Consider the following 5,626-nt stretch of genomic DNA (forward strand, 5'->3'; position numbering starts at 1 on the left):
TTTTTTTACTGGTGTAATAATGGTATTTTCCCACATGAGCCAGATAGAAGGTGTCAACTTTTATAGAGGAAACTGCTGTAATTCCATATTAAAATCACAGGGGAAAACCTAGTCCATTTGTTTCTTTAATGTCAATTGCACAGTTCAAGCTGAATTCATCTGAAAAGGTCGTCTACCAATCACGTATAGCACAAAGCAATTCTGAAGTCTTGGAGAGATTCTGTGAGCTCTGAAAGGAGCAAGCTCAGGTCAGGGTGTTGGCAGCTTCTTCTTGACAAAATTCTAGGTTAAGCCAGTACATCTCCAAGTTGTCACCTCTACATCTCACTCTCTGTTCTGAATCATCATGGATCTGCTGATTACTTCAATTTGTTAAACATTCTTTGGGTGCCTACTAATGCAGCAGCAAAAGTGAGTGTCTCTTAGGCCAAAGTTTTTCAGCTTTAGGAGTGATGGTATTTTGGACTGGGGAATTATTTGTTGTAAGGGGCTGTCTGTGTGTTGAGTCAGTTTAACAGCATCCCTGGTCTCTACCCACTAGATGCTACTAGTAAACCCCAACTGTGACAACCTGAAATGTCTCCATGCACTGCCAAATATTGTCTGAGTTGCAGAATCACTCCCAGTAGAGAACCACTGGATTAGAGGAAGCAAACAAGTTACTAGGTGCTGATAATAATAGGTGGGGGTTGTTGAGATGGGGTAAGCAGCAAGATGTTAGGGATGCCCCTTTGCTATTCCTCAAATTGAACATCACACTTTTGAAGGCAGACGCAACCAACCCCATTCACTAGATACTATATTCTTTGCTATGAAGAACTGTAATTCGTAGTATATTTAAGAAACTTTATCCATTCATTCTCCTCATCCTTTATCCAATTCATGTTCATTGGGTACCATCAATGTGCCAGGCACTATATTTTGGTACCTGGAAGTATCTGGAGGTACCATATCTCCAAGTGTTGGAAATAGGGATATACTGATTGTGCTGGGTGCGATGATGGCTCACTCCTGTAATCCCAGCACTTCGGGAGGTTAGGCGGGCGGATCACCTAAGGTCAGGAGTTTGAGACCAGCCTGGCCAACGTGGCAAAACCCTGTCTCTAACAAAAATACAAAACAATTAGCCAGGTGTGGTGGCACACACCTGTAGTCCCAGCTACTTGGGAGGCTGAGGCACGAGAATCACTTAAACTTAGGAGGCAGAAGTTGCAGTGAGCTGAGATTGCACCACTGCACTCCAGCCTGGGCTACAGAACGAGACTCCATCTCAAAAGAAAAAAAAAGAAAGAGAAAATCAATACACTGATTGTATAGTACAAGGTTCTGAGATCCAGGAATTGTCTGGTAGAATAAACCAAAATGCCCCAAGAAGCCACATGGCATGTTAAAAAGAGCTGATGGTGTGTATGGAAGAGCTAAGCATTATAGAGAAAGAATCATAGACTCAGATTGATGGGGTGGGAGAAGAAGGGACATTTTCACAGCTAATACCTCACTGAGGAAATTCCTGTAAGTAATAATCCAGTTTGAGGAGAGAAGGAAAATTCTAGATTAAAGGAACAGTCAAACAGAAAGCAGGGAATTCTGAAGCGTCACGATGTATTAGCAGAACCACAGGCAAATAAAATATTTTCATCTGGTTACCAGAAGCTACAGATCAACTAAAGCAGGCCTCAGTCAGGCTGAAGATGTGCTCCTTTTGGACTTAAGAGTGACTTATTTATTTATTTTATTTTACTGTCAACATTCAAAAATCTGAAAATTCTGTGTAAAGATTAAGATTTTACAATTATTTTAAAGAAAAGAAAGATCTGAATAATGAGTGGCATTATTGATCAGAAAGGAACTCAGTGAGAATTTTTTATGTCGGAGGAGGGCAACATATTAAAGTAACTTAACTTAGTTAAATTAGCAAGTTCTTCAAGAAAGAGAGAAGCAAAAGAGGGAGAAAAACTGACAAAAAGAGAGAAATGATTTGGCTTATTTTGACCACAGTGAGGATAAATTGGCTAGGTGCAAGGTCTTAGTTTCATTGAAAGATGAAACTGCTAAACCTCATTCTTAGCAGTTCTGACAATGGGTACCCAAGTATGACAGCGTCAGGAAGAAACTGCATACAAATGAAGGAAGCGGCAACTAGACACAGAGTCTGTCTCGCCAGTGCCTCTTTGGAGAATATCTAGATGGGGGTCTCAGCAGGGTTTATGCCACAGCTAAAGAATGAGGTCAAAAAGAAAGTAATTTGATTTGTCAATAGGCACGTGAACTTGAGCCTCCCCACTTGAGAGAGAATTTTGGACTGTTTGTGTGCTTGTTTCACTGACTTATTTATGATGCTGTAGATAATAAATAATTTAGGTGCACATCCAGCTTGTGGTTTCTATTTTACTCACCAACAACACATTCAGGAAGCAACATGTTCTGGTAAATTCAGCTCACTCACCTGGTGCCCTGTGAACATTAGTTCGATATTAGCACCTTTGTAGTTGTCTGCTCCTTAAAGTAATCTCCATGCCCTAGCCATCAACTAGAGAATGGAAAGATGAATAGAATAGAGTGTCAGCTATTTGGTCCAGTGAGCAGGTAGATAAGATGGTTCCATAGGGATCCCTGTAATCGAGCTCAAGTGACCCACATTGAGGGGCATGTGGCTGAACAGGACTGAGCCAGTATGAACTGTGAATCTGTTAGCATAGGATTGAGTTTCTCAAAGGGATGCTGTTTCTGGGCCAGTGTTCAATTTATTACAAGGTCAGGCTGGCAAATGGGTATGACCCTTCCACGTCCCTGGAGGAAGCTGGGTATGAGTTGGTGGAGTAGGAAGTGAAATGCACAGGGGAAGAGAACAGTGATGATTTCTGTTGGGTTTCCTTAGATGCAGAGCCTGAGGCAGGATTTCAATTGCAAGTAGTTTACTTGGGAAGTGATCCCAAGAAATTCCTGTAGGTAAGATGAAAAGTGAGACTAGCAGGGAAGGAAGCCAATTCAGCACGCATGAATGAGCAGGTTACTTCTACATGTAACCGGGGCTCAATCCCACTGGGACCTCTGAGAGACAGTGTAGAACATGCTGTTCTTATTCAAGAAGTGTATTTAGGCTGCACACTGTGGCTTATGCCTGTAATTCCAGCACTTTGGGAGGCAGATGCAGGCAGATCACTTGAAGTCAGGAGTTCAAGACCAGCCTAGTCAGCATGGTGAAATCCTATGTCTACTAAAAATTAGCCGGGCGTGGTGGTGGGCGCCTGTATTCCTGGCTACTCAGGAGGCTGTGGCAGGAGAATCACTTAAACCTGGGAGGCAGAGGTCGCAGTAAGTCAAGATTGCACCACTGCACTCCAGCCTGGGCAACAGAGTGAGATTGCATCTTAAAAAAAAACAAAAAACAAAAAACAAAAAACAAAAAAAACGAAAAACTGTATTTATACCCCTACTTTCATCCATTATAACCTAAGCTCCTGAAAGCTTTGACTCCCTAGCACTTCTGGACTTCCCTACATGCAGGCGGAAGACATCCTTGTAGCCACAGAAAGCAGAGTCACAGGTGCTTGGATTGGTGAGTAACGGAGCAATAAGGGAGGGGTGACCGTGTCTGCTCTTGTGTTGTGAGCAGGAGCCTAGGACAAGACAGCTCTTGTCGCAGGGATTGGGCATGGTAGGAAGCATTAGAAAAGTATGGTGGAGGAAGGATGCTTGTAAATATCAGTCCAGTCCATGATTGCAGTGGAAGTGAAGGGGTAACAATTAATCTAGTTAAAGTCAGACCTGTACTAAGTCTGCAAAGGCTTCTAGGAGGAAGGAAACCAAAATAGCCTCTCTTGCCTAGAAAAGTGATGGGCTTCCTTATGAGGAAGGTGCTTGTAAGTGGAATGGTTGGCATTCCCTGCAGATGCCTGAGTCCTGATGCTGGATCTCTGGCTACTACTGTCTTATTGAGGAGGCTCAGGAGGCAGGGAAGGTGAAGAAGACAAAAGAGAAGCTAGGAAAATATCAAAGAGAGAGAACTCTTTGCAAATGATTATCAATGTACTATAAAATGTATAGAGGAGACAACTTGGCATCAAAAATGAAAACAATGACAGTCACCTGGAAAAGCTTAGTCTGTGAGAAGGGCCATGGATCCACTATGAGTTTCAAAGAGCAGAGTAAGTGTGCTGAAAGATGGTTGAGATGCACCTGTGTTTTCAAAATATTATGGCAAACACTTTATTAACCTGAACTATGTGAGTCCTACAATGGCGAGTTTACCAGTCATCTGCAGTCTATAAAATAGAAAGGCAGCCTTTTTATTTTTTAATAAGGAGGTTAATATTTACAAATCCAGTTAGTGTCTTGGCACTTGGCATGTTCTCTGTAACTTCCGCCTTGGTTACTCAGGCTACAAAAGTGTGAGAGCAGCCCGGTGCCATGACTCACACCTGTAATCCCAGCACTTTGGGAGGCCTGAGGTGAGAGGATTGGTTTGAGACCAGCCTGGGCAACATAGTGAGGCCCCACTTCAACAAAAAATTAAAAAATAAAAATGAGCCAGGCATGGTGGTGCATGCCTATAGTCAGCTACTCAGGAGGCCAAGATGGAAGAATCACTTGAGCCCAGGACTTCAAGGTTACAGTGAGCTCTGATGGTACCACTGCATTCCCACCTGGGCAACAGAAGGAGACCCTGTCTCAAAAAAAAAGTGTGTGGGATCCCCATCTGTGAAAGAGGTTTTCTACTCTTTGGGTTGTTACATGGGTCTGTGTTGGGTTGTGTGAAGCTCAACAACATCTGGGATGGAATCTAGTTGGTAAAACCACACAAGAGCTGCCCGGTCAGCTTGGGAACATAAGGGAGTAGGGAGATGCTTTGGACAATGAGGCCAAGTGGTGGAGCAAAGTTACTGATGGTGGGTTGAGGTATTAACGTGTGGGATTCATATTTCCACGTGGGCACATGTATGTAGCTGGTACCTCTAGATGGTCATTTGTTCTTTAGTTTATCACAGTCCTCACTGGGCCAGCTTCACTTATTTTTTGTGGCTGGCCTTCCCCTTGTAAACACTTGGATTTGTAACCCACATTGTGTGTGTGTGTGTGTGCACGTGCTTGTGTGGTGTGTTAGTAACTTTATGCATTTTAGATCTTCCGATATACATATGTTAAACTTTATAGGTTAACTCATTCCAAGGGCTGATCTATAGAAGTGAGATTTGATCCAGCCTTTCACAAGTAATAACTTGGCCAAAGAGTGTGAAGTATAAAAGCAATAATTTTGCTTTACGAACTTTTCATGATATACCTAAGAGAGAAACTGTGGTAATCAGAATAGCAAATATGATTGATTCTGGAATGTCAGTTTTAAAAGGAACAGCTTGGTGCTTCCCTGAGCTGGACCCTGGAGGAAATTTCTTCCTGACAATATAACTCCAAAGCTCTCAAATATGAACAAAGACCCCCTTAGAGAAAATTTCTGACACCATAGGTTTCCCTGGGTGTTTTCTGCTCCTTTGGTTAAACTCGTAGGTATCGTGCAGCATCTTCCAGGAAGCCTGATGGGGTGAGGGAGTAGATGTAGCTCATATGTCCATTGAGAAGTGGTAAAATTTAATGACTTAACTTAGGTATTTGCATGCAAATACCTAAG

Source organism: Macaca thibetana, chromosome 8 (genome assembly GCF_024542745.1).
Source record: "Macaca thibetana thibetana isolate TM-01 chromosome 8, ASM2454274v1, whole genome shotgun sequence".
In the NCBI taxonomy this organism is placed as follows: Eukaryota; Metazoa; Chordata; class Mammalia; order Primates; family Cercopithecidae; genus Macaca; species Macaca thibetana.